The following is a 24,844-nucleotide window of genomic DNA, read 5'->3' on the forward strand; positions in this document are numbered from 1 at the left end:
GGAGTGAGAAGATGTAAGAAACTCTGCAGACACCAAGGTCAGTGCAGAAGGAGGGGCAGGAGGAGCTCCAGGCGCCGGAGCAGAGATCCCCCTGCAGCCCGTGGTGAAGGCCATGGTGAAGCAGGCTGTCCCCCTGCAGCCCATGGAGGAAGGATGAGGGGGTGTAGAGATTCCACTTGCAGCCCATGGAGGACCCCACGCCGGAGCAGGTGGAGGCACCCGAAGGAGGGTGCGGCCCGTGGGAAGCCCACGCTGGAGCAAGTTCCTGGCCGGACCGGTGGACCCGTGAAGAGGGGAGCCCACGCCAGGGCAGGTTTGCTGGCAGGACTTGTGACCCCGTGGGGGACCCCACGCTGGAGCAGTTTGCTCCTGAAGGTCTGCACCCCGTGAGAGGGACTCCATGCTGGAGCAGGGGAACGATGAGAGGAGTCCTCCCCCTGAGGATGAAGAAGCGGCAGAAACACCGTGTGATGAACTGACCGTAACCCCCACTCCCTGTCCCCCTGTGCCGCTGAGGGGGGGAAGGTTGAAGCCAGGAGTGAAGTTGAGCCCGGGAAGATGGGAGGGGTGGGGGGAAGTGTTTTAAGAGTTGATTTTATTTTCTCATTCCTCTACTCTGTTTTGCCTAGTAATAAATTAGATGAATTCCCTCTCTAAGTTCAGTCTGTTTTGCTCGTGACGATAATTAGTGAGTGATCTCTCCCTGTCCTTATCTCGACCTACAAGCATTTCATTATGCCTTTTCTGCCCTGTTTGGTGAATGAGGGGAGTGAGAGAGTGGCTCTGGTGGGCACCTGGCCTTCAGCCAGGGTCAACCCACCACAGCACGTTACAGACAGGCGTCAGGGAAAAAGTGGTAAGTCAGGTTGTATGCATCTTCACACCAAAAAAAGCCATTTACCATTTATCTGTGTGAGTCACTCTGGAGCTGGTGGTTTAGATCTCTTCTAGCTTGTGGGCAAGTGCAAGCAGTGAATAACTTCCTGTTCCAGCAAATGGAAAACCAGGACAGAGACGCTAAGATGGGGAGAGTGTTGGAGCAGCATTTCTGCATGAGGGAAGACAGGGTTCTAAGACACTAGAAACGGGTCTGTAATTTCAGCCGAATTCTGCAGAGACACTTCTGACTACCAGGGAAGGCTGGGCTTCTCCGATTCTGTTAGGAGCCCTGGTTGCAGGGAAGGAGGGAGAGAAAAGAGCAGAGAAGTGGAGAGGTATCTGCAGGAAGGTGCAAATGAGTGCAGGGTTTCTTCACCGTCAGGTCCCACGGTGACTCACGGCAGTGCTTTGCTCTGATTGCTGCTGAGCAGGTGGTTACAGGCTTGGGTGGTGGGAAATGGAGCTTCCAGAACCTGATTGGAATTAATTAGCTGAGCTAATTAATTGCTCTGCTTGTCCCCTTTGTGTGACTTTTGTGATTAAACCCCCTGACTGGCAGTCCTGGAGTCAAGGACGGAGCTGCTTGTTCGTGGGGAGGCAGCTGCTGATGCAGGAGCACGGGCATGAGGACTTCACTCCCGTGGAGGCTGTACGGGGCCGGGCGCAGCTATTCCCCCTGCCATGCTGGAGGTGAAAACCACCCGCGTCATACACCGTCTGGATTTGTAAGGTGATTCTGTTCTGAAATGCGGCTGCAAAATCATTCCTCATGTTTCAGCTGCTTTCTTTACCAAGGAAAATTAGCTGTACCTGGTTTTTTTCCTCACTAGTCCTTCAGAACGCTCTCATTCAGGAGCATCAGCATGCATCGGTAACTGTTGCCATCCCATCGCTTGGTAAGGGTCACTTACTGGGCTAGTTCATCACTTTTGAGCAATTCCATTGAAGGCAACTTGGACCCACTGTTTATTGCTGTGATTTCATAATTTTATATTATTCTCTATCAAATGGCCATACTATCAACTATTGGCAAAGAAACTCAACAATACAACTCGGTGTTTAGTGTGAATTCCTCTACGGGGACCTAGAACAAACAAGTTTCAGGATGAACATAAGTGGCACATGGAAAAACTGTCCTTATATCTAGTTTCTGGTCTGTTCCCAGACTGTCAGAGCTTTTGTCCTTGAGACCTTGTATGGGGTTCTGTCAAGTAATAACTTTTTCTCAGAGATGTGCATTTTTGGCTTAAAACTGACTGCATTTGGAGAAAGGTGCCAGTAGATGGCAGGCATCAGTTTCGAGCAGCAGTATCTTGGGGAACAAATAATTGGCCAGTTCTTAACAGTTTTTCTTATTCTTCAGTTTTAGCATTAAATTAGTTTATTGATAAGTAAGATGAGGAAGGGTAAAGGAAAAATCTTATCAGTGGCTGTGGGATAAAGTCAGTATTTGAAGTGCAGAGATTAGTGAAAAAGCCCCGAGTGGTGTGTGCCCCACTGCTTTAAAAACAAACAAACAAAAAGTCCCAAAAATCCCAACCAATAAATTCTATAGCTTTTCTTTCAATTAAACATTGGAGTCATAAAACTGGCACCTTAGCTGTGAGCTGTTGCTGGAGGTCGGGGGGGGGGTGTGTGCTGGGTGGGAGTGTGTTAATGCTGCAAGGAGGCTGACAGCACTTCTTACTGGCTTTTATCCTTCGCTTGTCCAGGTGACCAACCATAGTTGAAATTAAAAGAGGTTTTTTCACTTTTTTTTTTCATCCTACTTCCAGCTCTCATCTTTTTAATAAGCTAAATTTTGCAGCCTTCTTGACTAATAGAAATACTTTTGTAATAAGAAAACGAAGAGCTAATAGAATCCTTCAAGTTCAAAACTCCAGCACGTGGGCTCTGCGCGTGCCCAGAGTTCCCCCTGTGGAATCACAGCCTGAGGCTGGAGCGATGGGCCCCCTTAAACAAAAAGCGTTCCTTGTGTTTTACTGATGTGTCAGTCTAAGGCTGCAAGTCGCCTTGGTTACGTAGACCTTTCTTCTTTCCCTACACTGGTATTCTTTTCACAGCTCACTTTATAACTAAGGTGTAGTGAAATGCTCTTCTAGTGTTCAGCTGGTGAAGCTGTCTTGGTTAAAACCATTTGACCCTGTAGATTTTCCTCTCTGCAATGTTGGTAAACTAGCAAAATTTGCCTCCTGGCAAAATTTGGTAAAATTGGAAACCCTGGAGGGAAGCCACCCAAGCACCGGGGCCGGTTCTGCTTACAGATGTACACAGGGAGCTCTGGAGACCTGAACAAGTCTCAGAGCAGCACAAGGACCAGAACTCCGTGGTCTGTATTTTGAAAATACCAGTTCTGTGTCCAAAATACAGGCCAGCGCAGGGGAGCGTGTGCAGGGGTGCACGGCTGGGGCAGGGACGTGCCGTGTTTCGTGCTGCACCCATCTGCTGCCAGCTCAGCTCAGCCAGGGTGAAGGACTCGAGGTGCCCCGGTGTGGCAGCCCTCAGGGCTGTGTTTCCTGGCGGTAGGTGGGTCTGGTCCACCCTCCCGCTTGGCTTTTATCTCCTTCCTGGTTTGTCCGTGCTCGCATCCACTACAAAGAAACTTCTGATCTGTTTTGGATTCTAGCCACTATTGTAAATAAACAAAATATTAACAGTTTAGGGCAAAAAAACCCCAGAACCCATTCTGTTCCTGGCAGCATGGTAGCTATGATTTCTCTCAGAGAATGCAAAAATGGCTGCTTGCTCCACTCCAAATTTGTCTTTTGCAGGGCGGCAGTTTTGCAAGGCTGTGGGATGCGGAGGTTATATTTAGCTGTGTTGCCAATTATGAGATCAAAAATTGCCTGGAAAAACTCCTCTTTTCCTCCTTTCTAGGATCATAATAATAATTTAAAATAAATATATATATTTAATTTGTCTTTCAATTTTATTTTAATTCTCCTTAGCAGTTCCCGGAGTACACAGCAGCACAAGGAGCACTGTGTGAGGAAACATGATTGCAGCTGATGGGGTAAGCGCAGGAGATGGTTGCAGCTGGTTGCAGCTGCAGATCTCGCCCCCGCTGTTTGTGATGGCCCCCGGGTCTGAGGGTCGCTGCCTCTGCTCTCCTCCTCCCTGGCTGGGTGCTGCAGGGAGAGACAGGAGGGGAAGGGGGCTTAGATGGAAGAGCTTTGCTGGTGGAATAAGTCGGAGGGTGTTTCCTATCCCTGGAGTGAGTGTTTCCTATCGCCTCTCGCAGCTGCCCAGGAAGCGGGCAGGTTTCCCTGCAGGCACGAGTCCTGCTTTGCTTGTGGCAGGGACCCTTCAAGGTCAGCGGGTCTCCAACCTGACCAGGGGATTGCCCACCAGTTCCCTGTAGACTTTCCATCCCGTACTACTTTGCTGGGCAAAGTCAAAACTTACAGGAGAAAGAGCAGGACAGAGAACAAAGAAAGTCACAACAGCTTCTTGGCTCCCTTCAGGCCAAGAAATAGGTTGTTTATTGCAGATGCCTGTTGGCAGCAAGATAATCCCGAGGGACCGGGAGTGTTTTGATGCCAGGAAATTTTCCATGAGCTGGGTGTTAAGGAGCTCCTGCTGTTTCTCTTTTTGGTACCCGGTGAGATACCAGGGTTTCATAGGCAACTCCTGAGCGAGAGCCCCGGTGAAGCGAGAGCAGGGAAGGAGCCCTGCGCATGAGTTAGAACCTGAAAGAGCTGGGCTCGTGTTCAGTCCTGCTACCGAGAGCAGGATCTGTTTGTAAGGCAGAGTTAATCCTTCCTCCTTCCTATTTATCCCTTGCCTATTAATGTTTTGGGAGGCCGAAGACTGTTTCCAAGTGTGTGGGTGTGCATGTGGGTGTTCAGTATCTGGGACAACAGGGCCCAGACCTTAGCAGATGCCTTCAGGTGCTGCGTGTCGGGGCTTAGAAGGAGAGTGGAGAAGCAAGAGATGCACTTTATCCAGAAAAATAAACGATCAGCAAAACGTGCCCCAAAAGGTGCTTGTCACCAAAGGGAATGCCCGTCCTCTGCTGAAGAACAGACATCTGCTATCACTTCAGAGACGCTGTGAGCAGGGGAGGTGGGTCCTGCACACGGACATCCAGTCTGGCTCTGCTGCTACGCGGGCACAGACGGGGTTAGTGCTTGTGCGAGGCATTGATCACAGCAGCCGCTCTGACATGTAAATACAGGCTGAGACAGTATGAAATACCGATGGCCGTTAGGAGCTGTCAGGCCGGTCAGGATACCAAAAAGGGCTCTCTGCAGCTCCCAGGGGGGGCGTGCTGGGCAGCCCCGCACACTGCGGGGGTCAGAGCTGAGCAAGGTGCCTTGTCTTGCTCAAAATCTCTTTGGTTACTTAGAAATTGCAGCTGGTGCTGATTTAACCCTTTGCGCTGCGGGAAGAGGCGCTGATGAGGAAGCGGTGTGTTACAGCGGGGAGGGATGGACTGGAGAAGCCTTGGAGCCTCTGGTTTTAGGTGGGGAAGCAGAAAGCGATTCCTCCCGCAGCTGTGTGCGCGGGACCTGCCGCACTAGAGCACGTCCAGAGGACGTCATTCCTGGCTCTGTTACAAAACCTGCCTCCGCAACTGGCTTGTCAGTCTGAGCATCTACATGACAGGGGGTCAACCCGGGGTTGGGACACACGATCTAGGTAAGGGGGCTCACGGCAGTCCGTATCGCAATGGGGCCGGTCGTTACAGCTGGTGTATGCGCTTCTCATTTGCAGCAGTGCACATCTCTTGCTGTGGTGAGAGCAAACAGGCTGCCGCTCCCCCTTCGTTTGGCTATGGGTGCCAACGAGGTCATGATGAAGTTGTAAGGTGGTGATGTCCCCTAGCCCTGAGAACAGATCAGTCGGGTGATTCTCCGTGCAGCTGTGCAGACTCACATTGTTCTGGTTCCCATCCTGTCAACAAAACATCTATGGAAAAGCTGCTGCTTAGTGAATTCTTTAAATAACAGATTGCAGCACTCAACCTTCTCAGGAACCCCTAGGGTATCACTGTTCAAAATGTCCCCGCTGGCGCTATTTTGTGAGCAGAATTTGTGGCACATGAGCCCGTGTGTAACGCGCACTGTGCAGGTTACCGTGTGGGTAGGTATGCGCATCGTTAGCGTTATTCATCTTTGCAGCTTTCAATTAAGTGTTGTTTGGAGGCCTCCTGAGGATGTCCTGTACCACAAGTAAGACTTAGGAAGATGAAGGAGGAGGTCCAAGGGGAAAATGTTCATCATTAAATGAAGAATGAAGGGAGCCATGGTCAGAGCAGGGCTGCAGATACATGGCTGGTAGAGCAGATCCAGAGCAGCAGCTGCTCTTATGTTCTCCTGCTGTTCTCCATCCGAAAGCTTTTTATAGATGCCTCCTAATTCTTGTCCCTTTGTCACCATGTGCTTTTTAGTCTATTTAAGGGCCGTCTTGTCAGTGTGAGGAGTGGAATACAGAAGGAAGATGTATTGTAGGAGGAGATCCCAGGGACTGGGAAAGCCGAAATATATGGGAACCCACTACTCAGATCTTAGTCATTTGAGTGAAGTTCCCATTAGGTTTTGGAAGCTTTCCAGGAGCCCTTGTACCTAAGCAAGCAATAATTTCTGGCAAGACAGGTATTTTAGGCTTTACCAGAATTCCTGCATCAGGTGCAGCAAGAGAACAGTTGAGCTGAGCCTAACAGAGCTTTGCCCAGGGCAAAGCCATGCTGCTGGCACCTAGCGGGGCCACGAGGCCGGCACGGCGCGAGTGCTGTCACCACCACGGGAGTTCCCGAGGCGGGTTCTCGGGGCAGAAATACCTTCAAGGAGGCCAGGGGTACTACGGACTGCTTTGGAGTGGGCTGGTTTGTGTATTTTCACAAAAGTTAGAGAATAACCATTGTGTATCAGCCGCCTCCTCCTGGAATTTTATTCTGGAGTGAGTTTTTGGTTGGAGACAGAAAGAACTGGAACATCTGAATTTTTATGTTGACTTTGTCTCTCACTGGGTAAATCCACTTGTAGTTCATTTTACTGAAGTGTAAATACGGGTGAAATTTTATATCTCCTATGGCAGTATGAGACTGTAACATCTGTCAGATATTTTGACACCCACAAACGCAATGCTTTCTGGAAGGCAAAAATGTTTTTGGCAAGTGGGTTTGCATGTTTGGAGCTTTCTCACCAAAGCTAGCTGAAACATTTTGAGAGAAAACTCTTCCTTCTAAAACTGGAATTAGCAGATTGCTGACATCTGACATTTCTCAGTACTGACTGATCTTTAAATGCTGTGCTTGATTTGAGTTGCACTTTTTTCCTCGGTTCAATTTCTCTTTTAGATTTTTGGGTTTATTTATGTCACTCGTCTCCCTTTTATTCCTCCTTTGTGGTCACTGGAGGAAAAGTAGTAGAGAAAGTAAGTCTTCCATCTATCCCCTCTCCTTCTATAGTCGAGTGGCACAAAGTAGTTTGCCACGTCTCTCTCCTCCCTGCGCTCTTCCACTGCAGAAAGATGCAGATTACAGGTGAGGGTTACTCTCCCTCCCTTTCTATTTGGGGAAAAAAAAAAAAAGCAGTAGAAGCAGGGTAAAACTTCAAAGCATGGATAAAGTTTTAGAATCTTCCTTGGAAGAAAGATCAAAACCTTTTTAATGAAAAGGAAAAAAAAAAAACCCAACAAACCAGATTATGGCCCCCCTCAGCCACTTAGGCTTCATCTCTCCGAGCTCTGCTCTGCGCACACTCGTGCACACTCACAGCCCTCCGACCCACTGGGCCTTAACAATGAAATGGAAGTGCCGTTCTTGAGGCTTTGGCACTTCTTGTTTGCTTCTGTGTGCCTGCATTGTTTGGGCTGCAGAGCTGGTGTGACGCAATGGAGGTGAGAAGTGTTGAGAAAGCTCCTGCTGTCAGCAGGTTGCTGTTCAAATCTTGGTGCTTACGTGACGCTGGATGGGCAATATGGAACTCTGAAGTGGAGAAACACGTGGCAAATACGTCATGAAAAATGGCAAGTGGATCAAAATTAATAATTATAAGGAGCAGTTTTTCTAGGCAGCTTCTTGTCTGAGCAGTGGTTTGGATGCTCTTTTAACATCTTTAAAGATTAAATGCCTCCATCAGTGTAGTGTAAACTTGCATTAGTTATTTACAGCTACGTGCATGAAAGGGCTCTGGGTGTGAGTCAGGGATCTGCAAGGTCTGACTTCTGGACGTCCGGCTCCTGCAGTGGACACCACAGCCTTGCGTAGGTGTCTAATCGTCCATGCAATGCAAAGGGACTGTTGATGCAGCAGGATAAGGTTCATGGCACTCAGCTTGTGTAGTGGGAAACCCACCTGAGATAGCCAGGGAAAAGTGAGTTTGAGGTGATAGTCCTGGTGGGAGCTCAGCTCTTTGGGGTACTGTCAAAAATCTCCTGGAACTGAGTTTCTAAAAGCCTCCTGTAAGGTGATGTAGACATATGTGAACCAGTTCCAAAACTGGAACCCCAGAACTCAGACGCCAGTGGGATGCTGATGGCCAGCAGTGATACAGCTGTGCACGAGTTACGTGCCCTTCTGAGGGAGACGGACGTGGTTACACCATTTCATGGCCTTTGCCAGTAAGCGTGCAGAGAGCTGTAAGGATGTTGACCTGCTGGCTTTAGCTCTTGGGCCCTCAGCACCACACTCTGCTGCAAAACAGATGACATTATAACTATAGAATGAGATAGATAAGCGGTAAATTCCTACCGTGTGTAATGGCTCAGTGTTAGATTCATTGACTTAAGAGACTACGATGTGGCTTCTAAGCCCTCTTCAGTCGAAGGTGGCAAAACTCACCACCTCCAGGAGAGGGTCAGAGGGTGAAAAGGGGGGTGTGCTGCACCCTCTGAGCACAGATCAGCTACCTCTTGTAAAAAGTAACCAGCGTCAGCTTGGGGGAAGGAGTGTGGCTGCAGCTCTGCAAAAGCAGCTCCCCGGGGAGCAGAGACACCCCAATCCTTGTGCAAGTACTGCTTGCGTATTCGGTGTGAGAGGGGCGTTGGGCAAAACACCTTGCTGGGGCTTTGGGACGTGGCAGTACCTGGGACCGTACAGTTACCGGAGAGCCCGTGTCCCCGTGAGCCGGCCACGGCGTGCAATGCCACGGTGTGCAATGCCACGGCGCTGGGCTGGACCGGGGTCAGGGGAGTCCGGCACAGGCGCTCGGGTTAATGGTGAAGGCTGGGGAGCCTGTGATGCTGACAGCAGGGACAGCCGGGCTCGGAGGCACTCAAGTAACAAATTGAATGGTGAATATCTTAAGATGACTCTGGTTTATTGTCCAGATCAGGTCAGCGGAAAAAATATTGGGAGACTGAACAAAGAGACAGGCTGCTTTAGCAGATAAATGGACTGATCATTTCGTATTGAGGAACAATCTCTAAAACATAGTTTACTGCGCAGCTGAGGGCTGAAGCATTTGCTGATGCCAAGAGCTCCTTCTTTGACCCTAGGCACGTGTGGAATTAAATGGCGCGGTGTTTTTTGATGGTTAAACTCCCCGAAGAAGACACTCCATTTGTTACCAGGGCTCTGATGAAGTAAAGTGTGGTTTATATGTACAAGGCCGGCCTTCAACTCATCTCAGAATGAATGGAGAGGTAAAATTGAATTTTACACTCCTGCTGCTATGATTAATGTACGGGCTCTCCGATCCAGCAGCTGGCCGCAGGAGGGCAATGCAGGCTCGCTCTGTGGGCTGCCTGCCTGCCTCCACTTATGCACAAGGATGCCAAATAGAGGAGAGTCTGCATAAATGAATAGCTGTTGTAAGAATAAACCTGTTACAGCAATAAATTTCCCACGTATCCGTCTCAGCCCTCTGATATGAGGCCGCACCTGACAAAGGAATAAACTTGTTAGATGAATAAAAGAGCACACATACATTAAATCAGAGAGTCTAATGCCAGGAGACTGAGAGGGCTATGCAGCGCTGGTCACGCAACGGTGGTGCTGCACCTCGCTGAGGAATGGGAAAATGGGTAAAGCTGCTTGAGGGAAATGCTCGGTGTTCGGCAGGGATGTGCAGGGCTGGAGAGTTTCTGGTGGCCATTCAGCCCTGTTGCTCCATCCCCTGGGATGGCTGGGAGGAAGGCACAGTAAGACCTAGGGCTTCTGAAAGCTGCTCACAGGCAGGAGAGGGACAAGCTGCCCAGCAGCCCTAGAGGTGTGTATTGTCCTCATCCAGTTCAGGAGCAAAGGAGTAGGTGAGACCCATTCACAACTTCATTTGGGGCTGAGTGGCTTCAGCAGAAGCAAGTTGGGAGGCCAGGATCTACAAAGCATCCTTGCATCAAGGAGAGGTACTCTCTGCAGCATGTGCCTCTACACTCTTCTTTCACTCTCTAGGAGTCTGGTTTTCCTGCTGGGCAGAGAGGGTTGTTTGCCTGCGATTCCTTTCCCACTAGTCCTGGTGGGGAAACAAGCCTCTGTGAAACCCTTCAATGCTGAAAATTGTTCCTTGGCCCTCCTGCATGTTTGCTGTTCTGGGGGAAGTCCTGCTGCTTCATCTACAGGGTGGTAATCACCTCCTCCACCTCGACCCCCAGCTTCCTTAGTGAAAATTCAGCTGGATGGTCTAGAAATAAATCCTCCCTTCTGGTCACTAGTCAGTGCACCATCTTCCTTTTGTTGCAGCATTTGAACTGGTTTTAAGTCCCTTCGCCCTACACAGCAGCACGTGCCCAGCTGAACACTCGTACAGCAGCGTTAATGCTCACGGCACCAGAGGGCAAAATGCAACGGGAAGTGATTTTTTTTTTTTTTTCTGCTGATAAGATTATTATTCCCCCCCCCTTCCCCTGGTATTATCTATTAGATATAAGAACCAATCTTCTGAATGCTTACAAATGACCTGCAGTGCTTGCTAGGGTTAGATGGAGAGCAGGGCCTGTAGTAAATAGATGCAAGACTAAACTGTGTCATCTTAGTTTAGGTAGGAACACATTCAACCACTAAAGGGTCATGTGTTTATTGAAAATAAACATTTTAAATGGTATAAACCAGGAAAATGTTGGGCTAAATACTGCAGAGGACTATTCCTATGTTAATGCAGGTAGTGGAGTGGTTTCCCTAAAATTAACTGAATTATTTGCCTAAAAATGGAGTTATTCAAGCCAATGGCCTGCAGTAAAAGTAGAACAAGGTAAGCTATTGCCTTTCACCATCTCTGCATTCCCCAAGCTCAGGACTTCTAAAGGCTAAAGATCGGGGTTGGTAACAGGAAAGCAATATGGAAACCTGTTAGATCTGGTCTGCTGAAATCAATGGACTCCCACCTATGTGGCTCTAACAGGACTGAAAATAGAACTGTGTAAATAATTATTTTTTTTTTTAATGTGGGTTTCTTTTTTTGATAAACTTAAAGTTTAAATGCCAAGTATCAGGTGAAACATCTTTCTAATTTGTATTTTTCTGTTGGAATGCAAAATCAGAAATATGGTTTTGAATCCTATGAAATTTTTTTATTCCAAATTATTTTGGTTTGCTCTCAGTTAATCTTAAATTGAGGTACATTTGTAAGATTCTCTCACCAGAAGACACTTCTCAGCTAAACATGTGAACAGTACTCTGCCCTTACCAACTGCTAGGTGAAGCGGATGGAGTAGAGAGCCCAAAGCTCTGGAAATGAGCCTGGCTGGAGGAGCTGCTGTTCCTGTACCTGGGGTATTTCTCAGATGTTGAGCATGGAATGAGCTGATTCACCTCAGGCATCACCTTGTTAGTCTTAAAACCAGTGACCTACTGCCAGTGACGTGGCTGGAAATGCTTCTTCATCCTCCAGCTGTTTCAGAGCAAGGTATGGTGTGATTCAACACCCTGTGCCTTGAGGAGGGCTGGGCTTCACAGGGTTCCCCAAAAACCACCTTTGGTCTTTAAGTTGGTACCACTCTAAAGACAAACATTTGGAAGCTGTTGACAGTGCTGTTCGTTTTTCCATGCCATATGAAAATCATTTTGCTTTGCGTTCTGAGCTAATGGGATGGGAGGAAAAGTTTTACTCTTGGTGAGGAAGATGATAGACTTTCTGCTCATGAGCCTTTTTGCTCAACTAGTGGGAAGGTGTGTGACTCTAGGGAACAGAGTTTGCATAGAGGGATCTTTTGAGAAGGTTTCGATGTCAGGACAAATCCACAAAAAATAAAAAAGTCTCTTCTTTCTTACCAGTGTAAAACCTGCAGCACTCTTTGCTCTGCTCTTCCACCCAGCCCAGCGTAAACCCAGGGATGAGATGTCTGCTCCGTTTGTGGCCCTTTCCTCTAGCAAAGGCATCTGTATCAGGTATGATTGAGTTACAACGAGCAGTACTGAAATCATCACTCCATTGTAAATGGAGCTTTTGGTAGCCATTGGTCACTTCTGTAGTATCAAGAGGTGCAAAGTATGACAAGCTGCTTTCTGGAGCCTACAGCAGACTGTCGCTTGCTCCAAATCCAAGCTGGGCTGAAACGCAGGGCAGCGGTGGAGGGCTGAGGGTCCCTGTTACCTGGCCACATCACACCCAAGCCCGTGGTAAACCTGAGCCCATCCGCCCGGGGTAGGGTGGTACGGCCGGGGGGCAGGTGGCTTTTGAACGTCTGCTTCAACTTAGCATCTCTCCTCCACCCATCCCGGCGTGGAGCTGCGGGTGCGGCGGGCGCCCGGCTGACAAACAATAAACGGCTGAAGGATAACAATGAGTCAGGTGAAAAAAGGAAATTGTTTTTTTGACAATCTGCTGTTGGGGGAAGGGGGGGGGGTGCGCGGGTAAAAGACCCTGTAGGAATGAGGAGCCTGGGAGAAAGGGGATAAGTTAACATTAAATGGGCATGTGGTGACAGGGGGGGAAATGGTGGGACAGCTGGAAATGCAGCAGGAGGCTGGAGAAAATCGATACGAGATAAGCGTTCCAGGGGTAGTGCTGTTCATCAGGTGACAAAGTTAAAGGCAGCGAGACACTAAAAGTGAGAAAATATCACTGACCCCCTGCAGTATTGATCAAACAGCTGAGACATTCAAGGCCAAAGTCACTAATAAAGTGAGACGTATCAGCAAGAAGCCCATGAGAGCAGATGAGTTGGCTTCCGAAGGTCTTAAAAATAAAAATAAAATGTATCTGCAAAAGTTCTCGTTAACCATCATCTTTGTCTTGTTAAGTGCAAAGGGGACAAAGCCGCTTTGTGGAGAGGCACGGCCAGGGAACTGATATGCGTGAAGGTTTCCTATTGTTATTAGAAGGGGGTTTGAAAACTGATTGGGTTTTGTAGTGGAGAGAAAAGAGGAGCGAGTAATGCCGGGGAGGGCCAGCAGTTCCGCAAGCTGCTGCTGACAGCTCTGCCAGGACACCTGCGGGACCTGACCTAGAAATCTCGGGCTGGCCTCATGCCCCAGAACTCAGGCTGCAAAACTAAATGGGTGCTCCTGTCTCAGCCTGCCTGTCTGAACGCCTGCGGCGATACCGTTGCACGTCTGCTGGCGATGTCCCGCAAAGCTGGAGCCTTAAATCTGGCCTTGAATCAGTTTACGTAGGGAAGACGGGGCTATTTGTATTGCTCGGTTTGCTCTAATTGCACGTGGCTGAGAGATGCAGGTAATGGCGGGTCGCTCATAGGACACAGACATTTCAAATGGGGCCAATAATTCAATTAACAGATGTTTATTCCCTGCCTCCTTCCCCTTGAAATGCCTGAAATTGTCCCTGGAGGATTCCATGCCCTCATTTCTTTTGCTTTTTGGAATAGGTTCAGGTCAGCTTGCCGTGTTGGTGTGGCCACAACCCTCAGCTATCCTTGACCACCTGGTGTACCAAAACTTGCCCCAGAGCTGGACAAGAGCGTGCTCGTGGCACCGCTCTACGTCGGGAACATCCATCGTACCATTCAGCTGAACGGCCCGCAACGGTTGCTGAGGGAAGGCAGCTCCTCGTAACAAGCTCCTTGTGAAAGGCTGACGCTGGTGCATCTCGGGTCACGCCTCTGCTGAAAAAATTTCAGGGGTCTTCAGTCTGAGTAAGCACAGAAACTGCTGCCTGTCAAGAGGCGTAGGTGCTAAGAAAAAATAGAAGAGTATAAATAAGACCTTTACTGTGACCTGAACTCAACCCAGCTATTTTAGAATAAAGTACACTGCAATTGCTTTGTCCTAGTATAGGAGTGACTTCTATTCACTATATTTGTTCTTTTGTCCCAATTGAAAAAAAATAAGACTGCATGGTGAATTTTTTTTTTCTGGAGTCATGAAATTAAAGACATAATTTAGAGCAATTATTTGGGAATTGCTGCGTTAGATAATTTTCCCTGGCAGATTAGACCTATGTACAGCATCACCTGAAATCAAGCCTCCTTAGGTTGATTTATAGGGTCTTCTGGAGCAGGCTTTTTTTAGCTGAATTGCTAGCGTAGAATCTAGCAGGAAACTTGAATTCTGATATTTCAGGCTTTTGGCTGCTACAAAGCATTCGCTACACAACTGAAGAGCGGTTCAAATATTCAGATTGGTGGCTGACTAGCTTCTCCTGTGCCGTTAGCTGCACCTCAGATACACGTGCACCTTGGCAGAAAGAAAGTGTCGCATTTGTTACCATCCATCCACGTCTCTATTTCTGCAGCCAGACTCACGGAGGGCTTGAGGATGGAAAGCGACTCTGGAGATCTTAGTCCGAGCCTTTGCAAAGCAAGGTCAAGTAGAGCATTAAGTTCTTTCACCGCTTGTATTCCAGTGATATCTTGTCCTCTGGTAATGTCTGAAGTGAGCTGAGTACTGAACTAGCTCCGTAAGTAGAGGGAAGGAGAAATAGATAAAGGGAAGGCTTTTGCTTAGAAACCAGGCCGGGGGGGGGATGCAGGATGTAAGCGAAGTGCTTGAAATGAGATTAGACAAAGGTCCAGCTGGTTCCATGCAGGTATGTGGATTTTAAGTGAGTAATTCATGGATATGTTCATCTGTACTGGGAAAAAGCAGCAGAGTAACTCCTTCTGTTTAATATTTGTATCTTCTAGCAAAAGCTTTGTCATTTCGCATACTTTAGAAGTCAGTGTGAGGCAGGAACTAAATGATCTGCTTGACTTCTTTGTTGTTAAAATGCCCTTTTATTCCAGTTCTTGATGTGTCTAGGGACAGGAGCGTGCCAGAACTAGCCAGAAATAGCAGAGAAGGGTCTGTTTAGGCTATTTTGTTGGGATATTTTATAATTATCCCAGCACTTGCATCATTATCTGTTCACAGGAACTGTTGTCTGTGCACTTTATTTTACCTGCCCTTACTGTGGTTGTTAAGATCCCAAATACTGGGATAGCGGTGTTGCATGGGACTTGTTCTTTTGGTTCAGAAAGAAAAGGAAAAAAAAAGCACCATTTTGTTAGTTTTTGTGAAAGATAGCTTCCACTGGTTCCTGTCTTTCCTCTGGCTTTTGCCCACATCCCTTGTGGAGTAAAGAAGGAAAGGAAGGTGAAATAAATACTAACTCACTAACTGAAGGTACACATGAGGTCCCTGCTGTAATGATGACGTAGTGTCCTAAAAGCATGTGTACTGTGAGTAATTTGAGTGCAGGAACTGACAGGTCTTTCTGAGGAAGTTTTTTTTGGGGGGGGAAAGAGAAGAGACCACAAAGGAAGCTGACGGAGGAGAAGGGAATTTATGTAGCTTGGCTATAGGGAAGAGAGGTTAAAGTATTTGTTGGCTTCATCAGGTTTCCATATGACAGCAGAAACAGCTGCACCTTGAATTCCTATCTGAAGACCCTAAACCCAGAAGACAGTGTTTGTTGTGATGGATAGGGTTACCATTGGAAATGTATTGCAAATTTCAACAGGGACATTGACTATTTTGTATACAGCAAGGGCAGATCAGCGAGCAAAGACAGATTAATTTAATTAAATCAATATGCGATCACTAAGCCTCATAATAAAACCTTAACTAAAAACTTTGGGGAGAAAAACTGATTACCTTTGCAGAGTACGAGATGGAACAAATGTTTGTTCATGAAATACTTTTTCAACAGTTTAAAAAATGTTTGTCTTCTTCCCGTCCCTATTTCCCCATCCTGCCATGTGATAGAAAATCTAGTAACTAGTACTTCAGAGTTTTGGGGGTTTTTTTCTTTTGCTGTTAGCTCTTACAGCATTGAAAGTTGGAAACAGGTAGCAGCAAAAGGACGAAACCCCACTGCAACCCTTTGCTCCTCTGTCCCTTCCGAAAGGTGCGATTGTGCCTCTCAGTGCTGCTTCTAGACCTTTTCTCTGAACCAGATACCATTACCTAAATTAGTAGCAATGATCAAGATTTTTAAAAGGTCAGTGATCTTGGCCATGCAGCTGCTGGATGCACAAGTATTTCTTGCAGAGCCTGTTGGGTCTTATACTTTCTTGGGCCTGTTGGGGTTCGTGTTCTTACTGCCTAGGAAATCATCAGCTGAGGCGCTTGGGTGGGCAGCGAAAATTATGAAGGAGACTGATCATCTGCCAGGATCGCCCTGCAGCAGGAGCACACGTGCGGGAAGGTGCGTGCCACTGACCTTCAAAGACCATCACTCCTCTGCAACAGGCTTCTTCCAAAAATGCCTGAACTTGATTTGTTGTTAACCTTGCTAGCAGGATCACAGGAAGTGTTTGTTATGTCTCTCTTAAAACAAAGACACTTTCCTTTCCTTTAAAGCATCCACATCTTTGTGCAGCTGGGCTGTTGCAGTAAGCGTGTTATGTCAGAAGACTGTTTACAGTTGTAAGAACTTGGAGCCTCACCTGACTGGTGATGTCTCTTTGCGTGATCTCTCTCATCTGTGTCCTGTGACATAACGAAGCATTTTAGGCTTTCAGCAAGATCACCTTGCTGGACCTGTGTCACTGGATGCATGAGTAAACCAGCAGATCCCCCCTGCTGTTGCAAGGACTGAGGCCATCAAACCCTCTCCAGCTTTCGCCCTTCCCGTTTGCCGGTGCTCCTGTAGCTCCTGGCTTTTTATACAAGACACCCTAGTTAGCCAGTTTGCCTACAGAAATTGAGAAGTGCAGGTGAGAGTGTGGATGTTGCACGCACCCTTATGGACCTGAAGTTCATCCCCTCCCCATAACCACTAACTCCATCCCTGCCCTCCCTCCCACAGCGAAGCTGAGCCATCACCTAATTTTCTGCTAACGTGGGGGCTTTCCCAGTGCTCTCTCATGAGAAACACCGTTTCATCCTGACTTAAACTGATGGGGCGAGAGGACCTGGGCAGCGCCTCGTGCCTCGGCGAGGCCAGCCCAAGCAGTGGGATAACGGATGATGTGCCAGCGCCGGAGCGCCTGTGAGCACTGTTAGACCAGCGCTCATCCCGCCCGTTGGTATGGTAACGGCCCGTTATTTAGTGGAAGGTGCCATCCATAGCACCGTCCAGCTATTTGTTCTTGTCTAATTATTATTACTCTTTGCATTTTCTTCCAGTGGATGAGTAATGGAAGAGGGCTAGAGGGAAGGGAAGGTGCAGGGGGAAGAGAGCGGTGATTTGTGGGATAGGTATCTCATCTCAGAGAGGAGGACATTGATCTTGCTGAGCATCCACAGACAGCCCCGGATGCCGGTGCACAGGTTTCACACGCAGATGCCTGCGTGGGTGTCAGTGGTGACTGACAGGGCTTGGGTGGGGACTGTGGTGGTGTTTAAGGCTGCTTTTGATCTGTGAGCACCAGTTATTCACGTTTTGATTTCTAAATATTCACCAACAAGCCAGTTGTTTCGAAAGTGAGCCATCTCCCGATGAGACCTGAAGAGATGTAAAAAAAAATCTTCTCAGATCTTGATGCAAGCTGTTGTGTTCATCCTTGGTAACCAAAATCTCCTACTTTGCATAAGAGTTAGTTTAATGAATTAAACTAGATTAAACAGTCACTTTCTCTTCCTAGAGCCAAAGACAATTCTAGATTTCTCAGGGCAGAAATCTTTGTCCAAATCAGGACAGCAGATGTAGCTTTATAGCGAGCTGCAGCAAATGTTGGTAACTGCAGTAAAGCCCAGTTGCCCCTCGGGACACAATGGTTTTGTTAGGACATTTCATGGTCTTGTCTAGAATGAGTGTAATGATGGGTGGGAAATAGACCCCGATGCATCTTCTTCTTTTTTTTTTTTTTTTTTTTTTTTGTATGTGTGTATATGCATTTACCTGCCTCCTAATAGTCTTGGTTGTTTTTCTCTTGACCTAAACATTCCCAGAATAGGACTGCTGATTTCCCAGAGGGATCCTCTCTCTGTTTTTCTATGGTCTAATTTGGAGGCAGTTATCCTGTTTTAGTGGAGTCCAAAGTATTTTGGCCTTCTGGAGATTTACAGGGGTGGGGAGAGAACAGAACGTTTTCCGAGGGTGGAGAATGGGGCAGTAATTTCTAGTACATTGAGAGATGCGTAAATGTTGTGTCAAAACAGAAGATATAATTTGGTACTGGTTCAACTAAGCCTTTCTTAATTGAACATTTTTATTCATGGTTCACATAGATGACGTGTGTTGTCTTTTAAATGCTGCACACTTGCAACAAGAGCTTGTATTTGCAACAAATCCTCTCCTTGTTTTGAGTGGCAATCAAGCATCTAGAACCAAAAAAATTCAAATACATATTGCCTGGCTCTTGTTGCTTCACAGGTGTGAGTTAAATATGGAACGTTTATAGATGCAATGAAGGAATTCTATGGAATATTTATGGAGGCAATGCAGGAATTTTATCAGAGGTCACTCTTATTCCATGGAGCTTTTATGCAGCTACGCAAAGAGCTGTATGCTGATTTTTTTTGTTTGTTTGTTTTTAATTTTCTGTGTATTTTTTTCCAACTGATTTCTGAGAGAAGGTTTCTTGAAGTCTGCACAAGCTCATATCATGCCCTAACCTGTGATTATAGAGAATTTCATGCTTATATTGCTTTCTGTGGCTGTGGGGGATCTTTGGGCTGTTCTGAGAGCAAAGGCTCCCGCTGTTGATGCAGAGACATGTTCAGCAAGGTGAGCCCTTCGCAACACAAACACTTCTTACTCTGTTCCAGAGAGGGCAGCAGCTAAAAACAGCAGATGTGTTACTGTTCAGCACGCTCTTGATTTCTATGAAAAAGCAGTAAGTATCTCCTTTTAGTAAATAAACAGCTGTCTGAGTAGGAGAACACTGAGCCTGGACTGAAAATAGAGTGGTTTCTACTCGGGGGTAACACCAGCTTTGTGTTTGTGCTGATGGTATCTCATGTAGGCACTTCGGAGGGTGTTTGGAAACCAATACAGCCAAAACCCAATGTGACCAAATAACAGGTTTTCCACAGTGAAAACAAACCCCCTCAAAGACCTTATCCTGCCTCCCCTCTCTTCTGGAGGTGTGCACCATATTCTCCATAACGCCCTGATCTCTGGGGACCCTAAATCCACCTTGGAGGAGGCCACCAAGGCACCATGCTGGGAATTTGCTGGAGTAGGGACAGGAAGCAGTTTTGTTCTTTGTCCTTTGACAGAATAGTCCAAAATAATTAAAATTCATCCTGGGTAGGTACCAAATCAGGATTTCTTTCCCTTGAGCAGTTTGTTCTGTTAACTGCTAATGGCCTTGTAATCCAAAGACATCCTTTCTTTTGAGGACAGGAAGAGTTTTGAAGCTCCAGAACAATAAAGGTATATTGTCTCTCGCAATCAAAAATCAATATCCTCAACCATAAGATCTGCTCGTGCTTGAACTTTTCTTGGTAAACGAGTTGGAAGATGTTTGTTGGTTGAATTTCCTAGCAGTTTCAGCTCATGGCCGAGCATCCCTGCCCTTCCCTTGCCCTGGCGCGCAGGTAGGGCCGGATTCGGAGAACGCCAGGGCCACGTTTAACCTGCCCCTCCAGTTATGTGACCTGGGAAGGGAAGAAACAAAAGACCTCGGCTATAAAAGGCCCCAGCACAAGCCAATCTGAGGGTACGCAGTGGTAACGGCCAATTATGATGGTATTATAAAAGATGGCATTACAGCACTGAAAGTATTGATTGACCCTTTAGCCATTGCAGACACTGAAAGAGAGAGAAAGAATGAGTGCGAGATCAATATATGCATCTTTAGACCTATTTATCTCTGGGTGATTTTTCCATTCCCCTTCCTGTTCGATATGGCATAATTTACCTTCATAAAGTGTTCAGCGTCAGGGGTCCATTATCAGAGTAATCAGTTTTGATTAGTAGAGAAAGGGTACAAAATTGTTTAGCCTCTAGATAGAACTGTGAAGAGTGAGTAAACTATGCTTGACAGCACCTAATGCAGTTAGAATGTAGACTTAATTTGATTCCAATTCTTTATGGCTTTCCGTGATTTCAAGCATCTATTGGTTTGTTAGAAAAATATAATAGGAAATGGGCCATGGCAGGTGGGAGGGGAGAGGGAGGAGAGAGATAATTTAAGTTTGCAGGATGCAATTTTCCTCAATATAAACATTCTAATGCAATTTGATGCCCATTGTGTTTTGGTGCGCCAGGCGGGAGCTTTTATTTTGCAGATTTATTTTTAGCACTTTGAGTATATATCGGGGGTAACCCAAAGCGGATGGTTGGCTGTTTATTGCCAATGCCACGAGCTGAGCTTCAGAAATTCTGACGTGCAGTACGGAGCTGGGAGTCGAGGCTCTTGTCTTTCCTTCCCAGCTCTTTCACTCGTACCGTGCTACGGTGCTAGCATCCTCCTGACTTGTTTTTTCTCTTTTTAAAATGGAGTGGAGAATCATGTAAAATCCACTAATGGTGGCAGAGCTCTTGGAGATCCTCTAGTGAAGTAAGCGTCTTGCTTTGAAGTCAATCATTAATCAGGATGTGATTAATGCTACTGAGTATACCATCAGTGTAAGAGAAAAGCCAATTAAGATTTTACTAGGCAATGACTTCACTCTGCTCCGATTCTCAGGACGACTAGCAGAGCAGCAGTACGGTACGCTGGAAAGCATTATCTGATTTCCCAAACTTCCGTAATTAGTTGGTTTGAATCCTCAGCCCTATCTCAGCCATGCCTAAGGCAGCGTTTCACAAGCAGTGTCTCTCCCTGTCCCAGCTGGAAACAGAGGTCAGGCAGTTAACAACATGACTCATTTTTTTTTCCATCTCTGATTTAGCTTAATGATGTTTGGGGAAGGATTGTGACTCTGCAGCCTGCGTTGCTCCTTTTGAACTGGGGATACTGATGTTACATCTTAGATTAACCCCACCGCAAGCTTGAGCATCATTGCTTAAGGACTTTGCTGAAGGACCAGATGTGCCTTGGGTGTTAAAGTTTGTAAAACTAACAAGTGTTACCAGTAATTAAACAGAAGACTTCTGTCTATCAGTGTAAGGTAAAGAAGGGACCACTATACAGCACTGCAGATTTGGGACCACAGAGAGAAGAGGTTTGTATTCTTCTGAGGGCCCATAGACGAGACACTAGGCTTTATGGACACACCTTTGATACTCTAAGATAAAATGGCTTTACCCTGCATTTATCCATGATAAGAGATGTTCCTACAGAATTTATCTTCTGCTTGTTTTGTTGCTCTGTCCTGACTAGACAAATTTCAGTCTCATACTGTTTGAATGCAGGAAGAGATGAGATGAAAGGAGCCTCTGCACTTGTGCAATGTGTCTCTTCACCTACCTCATTTTAAAGACCTGTAGGGCTCCTGGCCAGAAGCTGCAGGAGGTGGATGTCATCTCAGTGCTGGCCCTGCCCCAGCTACCCTGCTCCACGCTCCGTCATCCTCTCTCGTCCTGCACCCTCCAGTCTTTCATGGGTTTTTTTCCCCAAAGCGTACCAAAGAGCATGCTGCAAGCAGAGCTCTCTCCTCCTCCAGCTGGGTGTACAACGTGTCAGGGAAGGGGTGAGAGCTGTGTGTGAATGACTTCTACTGTGGTGGTTTGGGGAGATAAAGGATTTAGGATTGACAAAAAAATAAAATCAACATTCTTGGCCAAACTGGGCAGAACAGTTTATATTTGAGTATTTTAAACCCACATCATCTAAAGTCAACTTCAAACTATTTTCTGATTTTGCACAAAAATATTGTGTTCTGCAAATATCAAGATGAAACTTTGCTTTTTCTCCCACCACCCCCCCGAGATTTATTGATAGGATTTTGACTGAAACAATTAAAAGAAAACAAGATGAATTCACAAAACACTTTGGTTGATCTGAATCTGTGTTTATTTAAAAAAAAAAAAAAAAAAAGAGAGAGAGAAAAAACGATAACCCAAAAGAAAAAGGTTTGGTGCAAGCTTTTGTGTAAGCTGATGCCTCCAGCGCTCTGCCCTTGCTGCTGGTGTAACACGGCTCCTCTCAGGTTTGCCCTTTCATCCGGAGTCGCTCCCACAAGCAGGTAACTCGTGTGGGCTCTGCAGCTTTCAGCACCTCCCAACGCTCACCTTTCTCACTCCTATTTCTCAGACTTTGCTCAAAAGCAACAGGAGAGGGTCCCGAGGCTGCAGAACGGGACGGGCCCCTGCACATCCCTGGCTGCGGTGGGTACGCGATGCGCCGGGGCCGTTACCAGGCGTGTCGGGGCTCAGGGGTGAGTCCTACAGCACGTGCCGAAGAGGGAAATCCACTCTTTGTTAGATGTATTCCAATCCCTGCCGCCCCCTGCTCGCCTCTTACAGTAAGCTGGCATGAGGATTTCTCTTCAGGCTCCCGTTAGATAAATAATCAATTAGGGAGAGAGGCGAGGAGGTGAAGAGGCGAGGGGGGGCAGCTGGCAGGTCACCACCAGCACGCCCGTGGCGAGAGGCGCAGAGAGGGACACGGCGGCATGCGGGGTCATCTGCAGCTGTAAAATTTTATGTGAATGTAAAATTGACGATAAAACCTGCCTGTGCCAACTTCCACAGTATTTAGCTGAAGCTTTTAAACCTTTCCCAGATACCCATCTTGTTCTAAATCCTCCTCCCCCTTTTTTTTTCCCCTCTCTGTCTCCCTCTCTTTTTGTCTTCCAAGAGAAGTTGAGTAGTTAGAAGAAAACCAGACAGATTTCTTGAAGCTGGCCATTAAAGTCCAACAAGGGACCTGCCTGGATCTTGCATCTGCAAAGCCAAGCCGAGCGGCTGGAGCTCGCACTGAGCTGGCACGCAGCTTTTGGTACCGCGTCGCCTCTGCCCACCGATGCGAGGGTTACTTGCCCCGGGCGAATTGATCAATAACCTTTTACATGGCATACTTGGGTTTTTTTGAGCTTTATCTATAAAATTAGAGCTGGGCAAATCAATTTGTGTAATAGAATCTCTAGTCACAGATCCTTTAGTATTTGGTTTATACCCTCTAGTGACCAGAGCTTTTAATATCTTTTAATGCTTTGAAATGGAGACAGCGTTGCCTGCTCTTGTGCTTTTACTGAATCTTGAGATACTTGGTCTTGTGTTTATAGTCCCAGCTCCTGGAGGCAAATGACTGCAGGAGAATCTTGGCTTTTGTTTTAAAGCGTTTCTAGCAATTGTGGTTTGAGAGAATGGCTTTAAAATGTGATCTGGCTCCACTGTAAAGACTCAGGAACTAGAAGGCAAATAAAAACGTAAGTTAAAAAAAACACAACCCCTATTATTTTTTGAACTACTTAGGCTTTTTTTCCGGGAGGTGGGCAACATATGCTCATGATACATGTCTATAGATCTAAATCTATCTATCTGGAGATGTTCACTTGTATTTTTATCATTTGGAAACTCAGGTCTAAGCGAGGAATTGGCAAGCAGCTACCATCAACTACAACAAAAATATTTGAAACTGCTCTCCTCCTCCCGCGTTGCTTCACTTGCTGGAAATCCAATGCACGCCAAAACGGCAGAACACTGGGCTGTCAAAATGGCTTTTCATGGTGAATTCACTTCCACTTTGAAAAGCTGGAAGCGGCTGTAGGAACTTCTGCAACTGGAGTCAAGGAAATGCACTTCAGGCTCTAAAGGGATGGGCAAGAGGTGATGTGACACTGAGTGGTTTGGATGATGGTGGTGGTGTATCAGTCAAAAAAGAGGAGGAAATGACTGTCATTATCTGAAAAGTCTTAACTGTCTCTGGTTTGTGGTTTGTTTGGATTTTTTTTAAAAGGCATGAAAATGAAATAATTATTTTTATTTCTTTTTTTTTTATCAAGCCAACATGTTGCACTTTGTACGGACAATCAGAGCCAGCTGAAGGTTTGCGGTGTGTCAGAGTAGTCTGCTGGAGTGTATATACTCATGAAGGAAATGGAATTGGTGCAATTAACTGTTCTCAGAAATTTCTCTGTGACCTTTGTCTGTTCACAGAAATGCCATTGTCCTCCTCCACTCGGTGAGAGAGCTGCAGTGCTGCTGTCCTGCTCCATGCGCCCGTGAGCATCACCACTGCTCTCAGACCGCGTCAGGAATCTGAGCTGAGTTGTCTCTTCAAAACAGTATGTTTAAGGCAGTTTTTGATCTCTAAAGTACATTTTTTTTTTATTATTTCTGAAGAGAAATAGGCTGCATTTGTGAGGTATTGTTAAAATAGGACATTTCACCCACCTTTGAGGTAGCTGTTTGACAGCAGCTGGCACTGCCCAACCACGTAAATGGGAGAGTGTTGCAGAGGTCATGAGCTCCGTTGTTCCAGATCTCTTTTAGAAGCTATGCATGGACCAGAAGTACTAAAACAAAATTTCAGAGTGAATAAGAAGGATTTCTGTGACTGTTTTTTTGGTTGAGAGCCCAGCAGAACTCTTAAACACATGTGCAATCTTAAGGAAGTGTGTAACATCTTAAGTGAATTTGTTTCAGCTGTGTTCACGCCTTTTCGTCAAGTACTTCCCATGAAAATTTGGACTATAAAATCCTGCTGGTATGAAAGCTTTTTTTTTTTCTATAAAGTTTAAAGTTGTGTGCAGCAGTATTCCATATCCCAAACTAATAGTTTGCATGTGCGAATCAAAGTATTAAGTTCACAGATTTTGACCAAAGCCAATGTTTACTACGTGACACAACCAGCGTGTCACTTACCTGTTGCTTCATAATATCGTGGAATTATGGTCTGTGGAGTAGCGAGATTTGCTGGAAAG

This window comes from Grus americana, chromosome 17, assembly GCF_028858705.1.
Source record: "Grus americana isolate bGruAme1 chromosome 17, bGruAme1.mat, whole genome shotgun sequence".
Lineage (NCBI taxonomy): Eukaryota > Metazoa > Chordata > Aves > Gruiformes > Gruidae > Grus > Grus americana.